Below are 15,804 nucleotides of genomic sequence, written 5' to 3'. Positions count from 1 at the left end.
GCACACAACCGTATGGCTTTTTCAGTGTTTTGCGGTCCGTTTTTCACGGATCCGTTGTTTCCGTTGTGTTTCCATTTCTGTTCCGTTTTTCCGTTCCGTTTTTCCGTATGGCATATACAGTATACAGTAATTACATAGATAAAATTGGGCTGGGCATAACATTTTCAATAGATGGTTCAGCAAAAAACGGAACGGAAACGAAAGACATATGGATGCATTTCCGTATGTGTTCCGTTTTTTTGCGGACCCATTGACTTAAATGGAGCCACGGAACGTGATTTGCAGCAATAATAGGACATGTTCTATCTTTAAACGGAACAGAAAAATGAAAATACGGAAACGGAATGCATACGGAGTACATTCCGTTTTTTTTGCAGAACCATTGAAATTAATGGTTCCGTATACGGACCGTATACGGAACGCAAAAAACGGCCAGTAAACTGGGGGAAAAAACGGTCGTGTGCAGGAGGCCTTAGCCTGTGAGATCCAGCCCCCTGGATCTCACAGGAAGCAGGCTGTAAGTGTATTACACTGGTAATACACTTACATCCAATGCATCACAATACAGAAGTATTGTGATGCATTGTAAAGGGGATCAGTCCCAGAGTGGGACAAAAAAATAAAGTGAAAGAAAAAGTTAAAAAAAAATTAAGTTTTACAAAAAAATTAAAACTTTCAAGTAAAAAAAAGTGTCCTTTTCCCAAAATAAAGTAAATTAAAAAAAAAAGGAAAAACAAGAACAGTAGACATATTAGGTATCGCCACGTCCATATCGACCGGCTCTATAAAACTATCACATTACCTAACCTCTCATGTGTACTGAATAAAATAAAAACTGTGCTAAAAAAATTTTTTTGGTCACCTTGCATCATTAAAAGTTCAACACCAAGCGATCAAAAAGGCGTACGCCCCCCAAAATAGTACTAATCTAACCGTCACCTAATCCTGCAAAAAACGAGCCCCTACCTAAGACAATCGCCCAAAAAAATAAAAAAAACTATGGCTCTCAGACTATGGAGACACTAAAACATGATTTTTTTTTTGTTACAATAATTATTTTATTGTGTTTAATGTAAAAATAAATAAAAAAGTAGACATATTAGATATTGCCACATTCATAACAACCTGCTCTATAAAAATACCACATGACCTAACCCCTCAGATGAACACCGTAACAAAGATAAAATAAAAACTGTATAAAAAAAGCCATTTTTTGTCACCATACCATCACAAAAAGTGTAATAGCAAGCGATCAAAAAGTCATATGCACCCCAAAATAGTGCCATCATCTCATCCCACAAAAATGATACCCTACCTAAGATAATAGCCCAAAAACTGAAAAAACTATAGCTCTCATACTATGGAGACACTAAAACATGATTTTTTTTATGTTTCAAAAATGATATAACTGTGTAAAAGTTACATACATTTAAAAAAGTAGACATATTAGGTATTGCCATATCCGTAATGACCTGATCTATAAAAATATCACATGACCTAACCACTCAGGTGAACACCGTAAAGAAAAACCAAAAAAAACGGTGTCATGAAAGCCATTTTTTTGTCACCTTACATCACAAAAAGTGCAATACCAAGCGATCAAAAAGTCATACGCACCCCAAAATAGTACTAATCAAACCGTCATCTCATACCAAAAAAAATTAGCCCCTACATAAGACAGTCTCCCAAAAAATTGAAAAAACTATGGCTTTCAAAACATGGAGACACCATTTTTTTAATTTTTTTTCAAAAATGCTTTATTATGTAAAACTGAAACAAACAACCAAAAAAAGCAGTCAACCTGCTCTATAAAAAATACCACATGATCTAACCTGTCAGATAAATATTGTAAATAACTAACAATAAAAACTGTTCCAAAACAGCTATTTTTTGTTACCTTGCCTCACAAAAAGTGTAATACAGAGAAACCAAAAATCATATGTAACCTAAAATAGTAACAACAGAACTGCAACCTTATCCCGTAGTTTCCAAAATGGGGTCATTTTTTGGGAGTTTCTACTCTAGGGGGGCATCAGGGGGTCCTTAAATGTGACATGGCAGCTTAAAATTATCCCAGTGAAATCTGCTTTCCAAAAACCATATGGCGTTTCTTTCCTTCTGCGCCCTGCCGTGTGCCCATACAGCAGTTTACAACCACATATGGGGGGTTTCTGTAAACTAAAGAATCAGGGCAATAAATATTGTTTTTTTTTTTGGCTGTTAACCCTTGCTTTTTTAGTGGAAAAAAAATGGATTAAAATGGAAAATCTGCCAAAAAGTGAAATTCTGAAATGTCATCTCTATTTTCCATTAATTCTTGCGGAACATCTAAAGGGTTAACAAAGTTTGTAAAATCTGTTTTGAATACCTTGAGGGGTGTAGTTTCTAAAATAGGGTAATTTTTGGGTGGTTTCTATTATGTAAGGCCTCATGCACACGACCGTTGTGTTCATCTGCGTCCGTGGTTCCGTTTTCCGTTTTTTTTCGTGGACCCATTGACTTTCAATGGGTCAGTGGAAAAATCGGAAAATGCACCGTTTGGCAGCCGCATCCGTGATCCGTGTTTCCTGGCCGTGAAAAAAAATATGACCTGTCCTATTTTTTTTTTCACGGTCAACGGTTCGCGGACCCATTCAAGTCAATGGGTCCGTGAAAAATCACGGATGCACACAAGATTGTCATCCGCGTTCGTGATCCGTGTCCGTGATCCGTGTCCGTTTTTTCCTATCATTTCAATGGCAAACTTGACTTAGATTTTTTTTTTCATTTTTCATGTCCGTGGATCCTCCAAAAATCAAGGAAGACCCACGGAAGAAAAAACGGTCACGGATCACGGAACAACGGAAATCCGTTTTGCGGACCGCAAAAAAAAACGGTCGTGTGCATGAGGCCTAAGCCTCACAAAGTGACTTCAGACCTGAACTGGTCCTTAAAGAGTGGGTTTTGGAAATTTCAAGATTTGCTTCTAAACTTCTAAGCCTTCTAACGTCCCCAAAAAATAAAATGGAATTCACAAAATGATCCAAACATGAAGTAGACATATGGGGAATGTAAAGTAATAACTATTTTTGCATAAAAGTCGAGAAATTTAAATTTAGAAATTTGCTAATTTTTCTAATTTTTGGTAAATTTGGTATTTTTTTTATTTAAAAAAATGAAATATTTTGACCAATTTTACCACTGCCATGAAGTAAAAAATGTGACGAGAAAACAATCTCAAAATGGCCTGGATAAGTAAAAGCATTTTGAAGTTATTACCACATAAACTGACACATGTCAGATTTGCAAAAAATTACCTTGGCAGGAAGGTGAAAACTGGCCCGGGGTTGAAAGGGTTAAATGAGGAGTCCTCTGTGCAATTACGGCAGATTCTTATAATGTCACCGTAGGGGATACCATTAATCACATGTTTGGGGTGACGGGAGGACGCCAGTAACAAAGTATTCCTACTTGTGTTTTTTCTGTAGTTGCTACTGACTACCTCATTCCCTATATTAGAAAGCGTGACATCCAGGAAAGGAATGTCACTCACTGCTATTGTATAAGTGAATTGAAGATTCATAGCACTTTTATTCATGTATTTCACGCAATTCACAAAGTTCTCTTCTGTGAAGTTCCACACCAGGATGATATCATCAATGAATCTTCCATACCATACGATTGAGGGGAAAAAGACATTGTCCTCGATCATAAGGTATTGTTCCTCCCCATGCGACATATAAATATTTTCATACGAGGGGGAGAATTTCACACCCATTGATGCTCCCCTCATCTGCAAATTGTAGGCCCCATTGAAGGAGAAATAATTATGTCCTAGCAGGAACTTCACAGACAAATAGAGGAATTCCTTCAAAGCAACACTATATCCACTATACAAATCGAAATGTCTTTTGAGACTCGCCAAACCCAAATGGTGCGGATTCGAGGAGTAAATAGCGGCGACATCACAAGTCGCCCATCAGTACCTCTCTTCCCACACTAAGTTACCAGTCAAATCCAATACATGTTTTGTATCTCGTAGGTAGCTTGGGATACGCTGTACAAGGGGTTGCAGATAAAAATCTAGCCATGCTCCCAGGCGCTCTCCCAAGCTGCCTATACCAGACACAATGGGTCAGAATGGAGGAGGGAAAGTCTTTTTATGTACCTTAGGGAGTGACTGGAAAATTAGGATTACTGGTTTATTCACAAACAAATAGTCTCTAAGTTTCATATCCAAAATACCTAGTGAAACACCTTCATCAAGATGTTTGGATAATGCTGAGACAAATTCTGTAGCGGGATCTGCCCTCAACTTTCGATATGTGAATGTATCCCCTAGCCACGCCTCATTGCATTTCAAATACAAACCTGCATCCATCACCACTATACTCCCACCTTTATCAGATTTTATAATAACCAAATCACTATTGTGCCGTAAATTATCGAGTGCTTTCCTCTCTTGTCTAGTGAGATTATCTCTCCGTATCCCATTTCTTTTTAATTTTTTCCCTTTCTGGTCTAATGCCACAAGGTTCAACTCCACTAACTCCAGAAATGTATCTAAAGTGGGCACCCTAGAACTCACGGGGTAAAAGTCTGAGTTAGAGACCCTAAAACCCTTCCCCCAGTCATCTGCAATAGGCCCAGATTCACACACGACCATTGTTCTGACAAAATTAAATGGTATCACATTAATAACATTATCACTCACTTTCTGCTGTTCATTGCAATTTAATTTCCAACCTTCCCCTGACAAATCAAAATGCCTCCTGACAGTAAGAGTCCGTGCAAACCTGTTCTCATCAATTATAGTGCGAAACAAATCAAAATCACTCATTGGTGAGAACGATAGCCCCTTTCTCAAGAGGCTTGATTCAGGACCGAATAAGATCTAACTCGATAAATTAAAGACTGCATCTTTTATTTCTGTCTCTTTACTGTCCTCCTCGGATAGCTTATATTTTGTTCGATGCTTTTGCCCTGCTCTCCTTGTTCGTTTTTTGGCTTATTCTCCAGTTATATCAATGGATCCTGAGATTCATTCATTTTGTTTCTCTTTCTGCCATTTCCATTCTTATTTTATTTTTAATATGAGCGGAATTCTTTTGTGATGAATCTCCTTTTTGTATATAGACCGTGGATTCAAAAGAGTATTCCGCACTAGTAAAGCTCACTCTATTGAGAATTTTTTCTCGGTTTTTTGTTTCTCAAAATTGATTTTGATGTATCCAAAGTCTTTTGCTTCCATGTATATACCTGATCAAGAGAATAATCCATAAGATCTTTTTTTCAATTTTGTTTCCTTTGTGTGTATTATTTTTTCCTGTAGAGCAATCATTTTTTCTTTCACCGCATTATCCAGTATTTTAAATTCCTCTTTCTCTTTGACTGGTAACACAAATTCTTGTATTGCCTTAATTCGTGCACGTGTGGTTTCCCACAAAATGTCTTCTTGTTCCACAATCATTGCCATAAGTTTCAATGAACATTCTGATAAAGCAGTATTCCAATTATGCATGAATTCTGGTGAGTATGTATATCACAAGCCGCACGCCTCTAGAAATCATACATTTTTCCAAATAGGACTTCAACGTTTTCGCATCCCACCAGATTCTCATCTCCTTTGATAACAAGGATTCAAGTTCCTCATTTGTAGTTTAACATCAGGTGAACCACTAGGATCCTGAACCATTGCGAGGAGGAGATCTAAACAGACTGCTTTATAATAGGGAGTCTTTTTGGATCTCCTTATTGCATGCCAGGACTCCAAAGGGCATGAATAATAGACACAATCTCATCTTTGAATATTGATTTATATTCTGTATCACTGTATGTGATTGTTGATTCATTTTTCCTTTTGTAAAATCTTGTTTTTGCAAGTAGTTTTGTATTTTATGTCACCAGACACCCCCCCCGATTCCATTTTGGTGATTACTCACATATGGTAACGGAGGAGTGTCTGAGGTGGGTGAAGGGCTTTTTAAACCAGAAAATTTGCTACACAGTATGGTCATGAATAAGACAGATTGTCGAAACGCGTAGACCGTAAAGCTTTCTGATCAGCTCATGGAATTTTAAAGGATCGTAATAAAGAGATTGGATTTTATCCGTAGTGCATGTGATGGATTTTTCAGTTTTTTTCAAGAACATGCTGTGGGGCGCACCAAAAGGGGTGTCATTCCCTCTGTCTAATACCTTAAATACCAAGGATTCTATTGACCGTGGTATCTAAGGGGTTAAATGGCTTGAATCATAGTTATATCCTGTTCTGGCTATTGCAGCAGACACAGACATAATAAACACAATGATGTCACAATACAAGGTTAATTAATACAGTGATGTCATGTTACAAAGATAAGTACAGTACAGTGACAACCACTCTTCAGTCCTTTTAGATTTAGCCCCTCCTACTACATGTTGGCAGCTGATTGGCCTTTCATGCTACCGTCCGGGCCGCTGATAGAAATCATGGGGCCCCGTACAGCATACATGACGGGGCCCCCTTCAGCTCCACCCCCTGATCCCTCCTTCAGCCACACCCCTGGCCCCGCCCTTGGCCCCTCCCCAGACGCCGCCTTGAAACAACATGCAGATTTGTCTACAAGTGATATTTATGGCGCTGGGGGGTCGTCTGTGAATGGCGCTGTTATGGAGGGGATCTGTGAATGGCACTGTTATGGAGGGGATCTGTGAATGGCACTTTATGGAGGGGATCTGTGGATGGCACTGTTATGGAGGGGATCTGTGGATGGCACTGTTATGGAGGGGATCTGTGGATGGCACTGTTATGGAGGGGATCTGTGGATGGCACTGTTATGGAGGGGATCTGTGGATTCAGATTGAGGAGGGGGGGCAGTTTGTCACTTGCCTAAGGCCAGGGTAAGGGGGGCCTCCCACCCAGGCTGTGCACATTAATCCTGGCTGATCGATCGCTTCTGGCCTGCTGCTGTGCTGCCTGCAGTCACATCTGAGTGATGAGAGTACTGATTAGTTTTTTCCTAAAGGAGCGGGTATTGACTGGTCTGGTCTGGGGCTGCTGGGCTTAGTTATCACTGACTATGTCACCGCCACCGGCGCTTCCACCAGGCGTGTTAGGGCCCCCGGACCGGACTCACTCACTCAGGGACACTCACAGTTCACAGACACACACTTTAACTGGTCTGGACCGGACCACCAGGACCCTGGTCCAGTCGGATGGTCCAGCTAGCCACGCTCACCTCAGCACAGCAGACAGTCTGGCAGGCAGCCGCACTCGCAGGCTCAGGATAGGAGGAGCCGAGGAGGGGAGCTCTCAGCCAGGAGAGGAGGCGGAGTCAGTCAGTACCGGCGGCTGCACACAGCTTCCTCTTTCGTCTTCTGACCTCAACTGAAGCCACTCCCCCTCCCTCCTCCTACTTAGCCTGCCCTGCTCTGCACAGTGCGCGTCATGCAGGGCCTCGCCTCCGCTCCGCCTCCGCCCCATGTGAATCTGATTTCACCAGCTTGGGGCCGCGTTCTCCTGGCTGAGGGGGCCCCGTGGGCCCCCCTGACTTAGGGGCCCGGTCGCAATTGCGACCGCTGCGACCCCTATAGCTACGCCACTGCCGGGCCAGCTGTACTGGCCTATCAGCGGCCCTGGCTACCGTACTTTAACCCTAATCAACTGTAAATGGGATTTATTAAAGCCACCACTGAAGCTTCAGTCTTTAAACTCACTAAAAGACATGCAAACACCCAAGGATCTGTTCACACTGATAAATACCGTATAAGGCTACTTTCACATCTGCGTTTTTGCTGGATCCGGCAGGGATTAACAAAATGGTTTCCATTAGGTTAATACAACCAGCTGCATCCATTATGAACGGATCCAGTTGTATTAAAGGGGTTTTCCGGGCTTAACCTTTTTTTGACGATTAAAAGCTAACCTGTGGAGGAAAGATTATTGCTCACATACTTACCTTCCACAGTGCAGCCGTTCTTGACATCTGCCTCCCGGGCACGTGGTCCCTCCAGATGGCTTTTCTGTGCTTCCGGGCAAAGTCTGTCTTCTTATCTTCCTGTCTTCTCTTCCTTTCTCCAGCAGGAGACGGATCGTCACGAGTGACGTCACCGCCTCCTGCCTAAGAAAGCGCCGGCCGTTTTCACTCCCCACGCAAGCGCACTATGCTGAATGCTAGTGCACATGCGCAGGATTGCCGGCCGCTCTCTGCAGTGTACAGGCTTCTATGTGAAGCCTGTACTGACTCCTGCACAGCACGATGTAAGCGCTGTGCAGGAGTGACAGCATAGCGATCAGCCACAGTGGCTGATTTCTATGCTGTGGATCTCACTGGGGGCACTGACTGGCACATGGGGGGGCACTGTGGAACTGTGGATTGCACTTTGGGGCAATGATGATGGCACATGGGGGCACTGGATTTCACTGGGGCACTGTGGATGGAACATTGGGTACTGTGGATGGCACATGGGGCACTTTGGATGGCAATAGGGGCAATAGGAGCACTATTGATAGCACATGGGGGCACTGGATGTCACTAGGGAACTGTGGATAGTACATTAAGCAATGTGGATGGCACATTGGGCACTATGTATGGCACATGGAGCACTGTGGATGGCACATGGGGCACAGTGAAAGAAACATGGGGCACAGTGGATGACACATGGGGGCAATGGATGGCACAAGGGGGCAATGCAAGGCAAACAGGGACACTGGATGGCACAAGGGGGCATTGGATAGCACAAAGGGCAATGAATGGCACAAGGGGCAATGGAAGGCAAACAAGGGGGCACTGCATGGCAAACAAGGAGGCACTGCATGGCACAAGGGGGCAATGGATGGCACAAGGGGGCAATCGATGGCACAAGGGGGCAATGGATGGCACAATGTGGACACTGGATGGCACAAAGGGGCAATGCATGGCAAACAGGGGCACTGGATGGCAAACAAGGAGGCACTGGATGGCACAAGGGGGCACTGCATGGCACATTGACGGCAATGGATTGCATAATGGGGCAATGGATGGAACAATAGGGGAACTGGATGGCAAATAGGGGCACTGGATGGCAAACAAGGGGCCACTGGATGGCACAAGGGGGCACTGCATGGCACAATGAGTGCACTGGATGGCACAATGGGGCAATGGATGGCACAATGGGGACACTGGATGGCACAATGGGGACACTAGATGGCACAAGGGGGCAATGCATGTCAAACAGGGGCACTGGATGGCAAACAAGGGGCACTGGATGGCACAATGAGTGCACTGGATGGCACAAGGGGGTAATGGATGGCACAATGGGGGAACTGGATGGCACAAGGAGGGCAATGGATGGCACAAGGGGGGTAATTGATGGCAAACAGGGAAACTGGATGGCAAAAAAGGGGCCACTGCATGGCATAGTGGGGGTACTGGATGGTACTAGGGGGTACTGGATAGCACAAGGGGGCACTGGCTGACAAATAGGGGGCATTGGATGGCACTGTTATGGGGCACTCTGGATATCACTGTTATTGACGCACTGTGGATGTCACTGTTATGGGAGCACTGTGGATGTCACTGTTATGGGGGCACTGTGGATGTCACTGTTATGGGAGCAATGTGGATGTCACTGTGATGGGGGCACTGTGGATGTCACTGTTATGGGAGCACTGTGGATGTCACTGTAAAGGGGGCACTGTGAATGTCACTGTTATGGGGCACTGTGGATGTTACTGTTATGGGAGCAATGTGGATGTCACTGTAATGGGAGCACTGTGGACGTCACTGTTATGGGGGCACTGTGGATGTCACTGTTATGGGGGCACTGTGGATGTCACTGTTATGGGAGGCACTGTGGATGTCACTGTTATGGGGGCACTGTGGACGTCACTGTTATGGGGGCACTGTGGATGTCATTGTTATGGGCGCTAAGTATAAGTGATAGGGCTCGTGCACAGAACCACTTGCGGATCCACTAAATAAGGTTACTGTCTGTGTGCGATAGACATTTTTTGCAGTCCCATTGAGTTCTATGGGTTTTAGATCTGCATTATGAGGACCAGAATAGGACATGTTCTATCTTTCGCAGAACTGACATACGGAAGTGGAAAGCACATGGACGTCGTCAGTGTGTTTTTTACATCCATATGTCAGTTCCAGTAAAGACAGAACATGTCCTATTCTGGTCCTCAAAATGAGGACCTCAAATCCATAGAACTCAATGGGACTGCCAAAATTGGGGATCGCAAAATGGATACGGTTGTGTGCAAAAGGATTTAGATAAACAGCTCAGCAGGCTGTGTCATACAAAATGGGATTAGATACACTGCTCAGCAGGCAGGATCATACAAGATGGGATTAGATACACATTTTAGCACGCTGTATCATAGAAGATGTGATTAGATACACACTTCAGCAGGCAGTATCATACAAAATGGGATTAAATACACACCAGCAGGCAGTATCGCACACAACAGGATGTGTATCAGGCACACATACAGGATAGGATTAGATACAGATGTGATTGGATACGCTTGCTGATTCCAGCTGTTTATCACACTCTGGAGATGGTGAGGGAAGAGTCTGCAGACGGTCAGTGATGGGATTAGATACACAGCTCAGCAGGCTGTATCACACAGGATAGGATTAGATACACATGTGAGGGCAGAGCCTGTGGACGGTCAGTAATGGGATTTAGATACTGAGTGAGAAGTAGATTCCTGTCTGGGTGTAGAAAGACACAGAGTTATAGATGGAGTAGCTGCTGCAGGCAGAGCAGTGGGGGGCGTGGCCAGTCTGTGACTCATCACTGTGCAGTGCAGCCAGGATTGTGTATCAATAAAGTTATGTATTCAACAAAACAAGAAGGAGAGAAAGTAGATCTGCCAGGATAATGTCATGTCCTCCAGGGGGGGGGGGGGGAAGGAAAGCTCAGACATGAAAAACAGGTATTGGGGGCATATGTATGCATGGTGAGGGGTGTTAGGAGCACATAAATTTTTTTTGATTTTGGGACGACAACCTCTTTAACCCCTTAAGGACTTAGGACGTATCGTACGGCATGGATCCCGAGTCCTTAAGGACCCATGACGTACCGGTACGTCATAACTTGAAATCTGTATTCCGGCGCCCGAGGGGTTAATCGGAACGGGATTTCGGCTGAAATCATTCAGCCGGCATCCCGTAACAATGCAGGGGGGGGTCATTTGACCCCCCCGCATCGGCGATCGCAGAAAACCGCAGGTCAATTCAGACCTGCGGTTTGCTGCGCTTTGTGCAGTTTCTGATCCCCGCGGGCCCTGACTGCGGGGATCAGAAGCTTTAGTGTCCCTAAAATATATATTTTACACCCCCCCCTGCACCCCTGCATGATTTTGCCGGCGGGTGGTGCAGGGGGGGGAGTTGTGGGCGGTGGGGGCGGTGCGGGAGGCGGGGGCGGTGCGGCAGGCGGGATCGCGATCCCCGCCCGCCTCCCCTTGTATAATCGTTGGTCTCTAGTGGGTATACCAGGGTGCCAGCACATTGCTGGCACCCTGGTATAAACGGCTGACATCGATGATGCGATGTCAGCCGTTTAAACCCTTTCCATACAGCGGTCCGTACGGACCGCTGTATGGAAAAAAGTTAACAGTAAGAGGGAGGCTCCCTCCCTCTCCCATCGGGGGGCTGCTGTGCCTTTGCAGCCCCCCGATGGGAGAGGGAGAGAGCCCCAGACAGCCCCCCTCAGCCTGTGCTTACCCTTCCCCGTCTGCGAAGTTCTGACAACACTGAGGTCAGACGGGGAAGGTTCCCATGGCAACAGGACGCCTCTCAGGCATTATGCTGTCCATGGTGCTGAACAGATCTGTGCTAAAGGCAGAGATCTGTTCAGACAAAGTGTAAGTAAAATACAGTACTGTACAATATATATTGTTCTGTACTGTATTATACAGACATCAGACCCACTGGATCTTCAAGAACCAAGTGGGTCTGGGTCAAAAAAAAAAAGTGGAAAAAAAGTGAAAAAAAAAGTAAAAATCCAAAAACACATTTATCACTGATTAAAAATGAAAAAAATAAAATTCCCCTACACATGTTTGGTATCGCCAGCGTCCGTAACGACCTGATCTATGAAACGGTCATGTTACTTTCCCGCACGGTGAACGCCATAAAAATAAAAAAAATAAAAACTATTAGAAATTGAAATTTTTGCCCACCTTACTTCCCAAAAAAGGTAATAAAAGTGAGCAAAAAATCGCATGTACGCCAAAATAGTACCATCAAACCGTCATCTCATCCCGCAAAAATCAATACCCCTAACCCAAGATAATCGCCCAAAAACTGAAAAAACTATGGCTCTTAGACTATGGAAACACTAAAACATGATTCTTTTGGTTTCAAAATAGAAATCATTGTGTAAAACTTAAATAAATAAATAAAAAGTATACATATTAGGTATTGCCGCGTCCGTATCGACCGGCTCTATAAAAATATCACATGACCTAACCCCTCAGGTGACCACCGTAAAAAAAATAAAAATAAAAACGGTGTAAAAAAAAGCTATTTTTTGTCATCTTACGTCACAAAAAGTGTAATAGCAAGTGATCAAAAAGTCATATGCACCCCAAAATAGTGCCACTCAAACCGTCATCTCATCGCCGCAAAAAATGAGACCCTACTTAAGATAATCGCCTAAAAACTGAAAAAACTATGGCTCTTAGACTATGGAGACACTAAAACATTTTTTTGTTTTAAAAATGAAATCATTTGTGTAAAACTTACATAAATAAAAAAAAATTGTATACATATTAGGTATCGCCGCGTCCGTGACAACCTGCTCTATAAAATTACCACATGATCTAACCTGTCAGATGAATGTTGTAAATAACAAAAAAAAAAACGTGCCAAAAAATCTATTTTTTGTTACCTTGCCGACAAAAAAGTGTAATATAGAGCAACCAAAAATCATATGTACCCTAAACTAGTACCAACAAAACTGCCACCCTATCCCGTAGTTTCTAAAATGGGGTCACTTTTATTTTTTGAGTTTCTACTCTAGGGGTGCATCAGGGGGGCTTCAAATGGGACATGGTGTCAAAAAAACCAGTCCAGCAAAATCTGCCTTCCAAAAACCGTATGGCGTTCCTTTCCTTCCTGCGCCCTGGCCGTGTGCCCGTACAGCGGTTTTACGACCACATATGGGGGTTTCTGTAAACTACAGAATCAGGGGCCATAAATAATGAGTTTTGTTTGGCTGTTAACCCTTGCTTTGTAACTGGAAAAAAAATATTACAAATGGAAATCTGCCAAAAAAGTGAAATTTTGAAATTGTATCTCTATTTTCCATTAAATCTTGTGCAACACCTAAAGGGTTAACAAAGTTTGTAAAATCTGTTTTGAATACCTTGAGGGGTGTAGTTTCTTAGATGGGGTCACTTTTATGGAGTTTCTACTCTAGGGGTGCATCAGGGGGGCTTCAAATGGGACATGGTGTCAAAAAACCAGTCCAGCAAAATCTGGCTTCCAAAAACCATACGGCGCACCTTTCCCTCTACGCCCTACTGTGTGCCCGTACAGTAGTTTACGGCCACATATGGGGTGTTTCTGTAAACTACAGAATCAGGGCCATAAATAATGAGTTTTGTTTGGCTGTTAACCCTTGCTTTGTAACTGGAAAAAAAATATTAAAATGGAAAATCTGCCAAAAAAGTGAAATTTTGAAATTGTATCTCTATTTTCCATTAAATCTTGTGCAACACCTAAAGGGTTAACAAAGTTTGTAAAATCAGTTTTGAATACCTTGAGGGGTGTAGTTTCTTAGATGGGGTCACTTTTATGGAGTTTCTACTCTAGGGGTGCATCAGGGGGGCTTCAAATGGGACATGGTGTCAAAAAAACAGTCCAGCAAAATCTGGCTTCCAAAAACCATACGGCGCACCTTTCACTCTGCGCCCCGCTGTGTGCCCGTACAGTAGTTTACGGTCACATATGGGGTGTTTCTGTAAACGGCAGAGTCAGGGCAATAAAGATACAGTCTTGTTTGGCTGTTAACCCTTGCTTTGTTAGTGAAAAAAATGGGTTAAAATGGAAAATTAGGCAAAAAAAAGAAATTCGCAAATTTCATCCCCATTTGCCAATAACTCTTGTGCAACACCTAAAGTGTTAACGAAGTTTGTAAAATCAGTTTTGAATACCTTGAGGGGTGTAGTTTATAGAATGGGGTCATTTTTGGGCGGTTTCTATTATGTAAGCCTCGCAAAGTGACTTCAGACCTGTAGTGGTCCCTAAAAATTGGGTTTTTGTAAATTTCTGAAAAATTTCAAGATTTGCTTCTAAACTTCTAAGCCTTATAACATCCCCAAAAAATAAAATATCAATCCCAAAATGCTACAAACATGAAGTAGACATATGGGGAATGTAAAGTAATCACAATTTTTGGGGGTATTACTATGTATTACTGAAGTAGAGAAACTGAAAGTTTGAAATTTGCTAATTTTTCTAAATTTTTGGTAAATATGGTATTTTTTTATGCAAAAAAATTAACTTTTTTGACCCAATTTTAGCAGTGTCATGAAGTACAATATGTGACGAAAAAACAATCTCAGAACGGCCTGGATAAGTCAATGCGTTTTAAAGTTATGAGCACTTAAAGTGACACTGGTCAGATTTGCAAAAAATGGCCAAGTCCTTAAGGTGAAATAGGGCTGAGTCCTTAAGGGGTTAAGGCCCCTTTCACACGGGCGAGATTTCCGTGCGGGTGCAATGTGCGAGGTGAACGCATTGCACCCGCACTGAATCTGGACCCATTCATTTCTATGGGGCTGTGCACATGAGCGGTGATTTTCACGCACGGTTGCTAGGAGACGATCGGGATGGAGACCCGATCATTATTATTTTCCCTTATAACATGGTTATAAGGGAAAATAATAGCATTCTTAATACAGAATGTATGGTACAATAGGGCTGGAGGGGTTCAAAAAATAAAATTTAACTCACCTCATCCACTTGTTCGTGCAGCCCGGCTTCTCTTCTTTCTTCTTCTTTGCTGTGCACAGGAAAATGACCTGTGGTGACATCACTGCGCTCATCACATGGTCCATCACCTGATCTATCACCATGGTAAAAGATCATGTGATGGACCATGTGATGAGCGCAGTGACGTTATCAAAGGTCCTATTCCTCAAAGAAGAAGACAGAAGAGAAGCCGGGCTGCGCGAACAAGTGGATTAAGGTGAGTTACATTATTTTTTATATTTTTTAACCCCTCCAGCCCTATTGTACTATGCATTCTGTATTAAGAATACTATTATTTTCCCTTATAACCATGTTATAAGGGAAAATAATACAGTCTACACAACACCTAACCCAAACCCGAACTTCTGTGAAGAAGTTCGGGTTTGGGTACCAAAAATGCCGATTTTTCTCACGCGCGTGCAAAACGCATTACAATGTTTTGCACTCGCGCTGAAAAATCGCGCATTTTATCCGGGCCAAAAACATGACGCCCGTGTGAAAGAGGCCTAACTCTAAAATGTCCAAGACAGATCCGGCACTAAAAACATTGTAAGTCAATGGGCGATGGATCTGTTTTCTTTTGTGTCCGAGAAAACGGATCCGGGATCATTGACTTACATTGTGAATCATGGCGGATCTGTCTTGATCACTATCCCATGAAGCACAGAAAAACGCTGCTTGCAGCACTTATTTGTCCAGCATGGGAGCGCAACCAAACAAATGAATTCTGGTGCATTCCATTCTGTTCAATTCAGTTTTGTCCCCATTGACAAAGAATGGGGACAAAACTGAAGCGTTTTCCTCCTGTTTTGAGATCCTATGACGGATCTAAATACCGGAAAGAAAAACGCTGATGTAAAAGTAGCCTAAC

At 43.1% G+C, this 15,804-nt stretch overlaps 2 protein-coding genes across 6 annotated transcripts in view; both read left to right on the top strand.

The window, feature by feature from the left end:
- LOC121001740 (myosin-binding protein C, fast-type-like) overlaps positions 1-15,804 on the top strand; it is a 607,494-nt gene that overhangs the window by 103,654 nt on the left and 488,036 nt on the right. The window lies entirely within an intron of this gene.
- LOC121001720 (myosin-binding protein C, fast-type-like) overlaps positions 1-15,804 on the top strand; it is a 272,071-nt gene that overhangs the window by 103,719 nt on the left and 152,548 nt on the right. The window lies entirely within an intron of this gene.

Source organism: Bufo bufo, chromosome 1 (genome assembly GCF_905171765.1).
Source record: "Bufo bufo chromosome 1, aBufBuf1.1, whole genome shotgun sequence".
Classification (NCBI taxonomy): Eukaryota; Metazoa; Chordata; class Amphibia; order Anura; family Bufonidae; genus Bufo; species Bufo bufo.
Note: the sequence above shows the minus strand (reverse complement) of the source record. Positions and strands in the feature narration are given on the sequence as shown.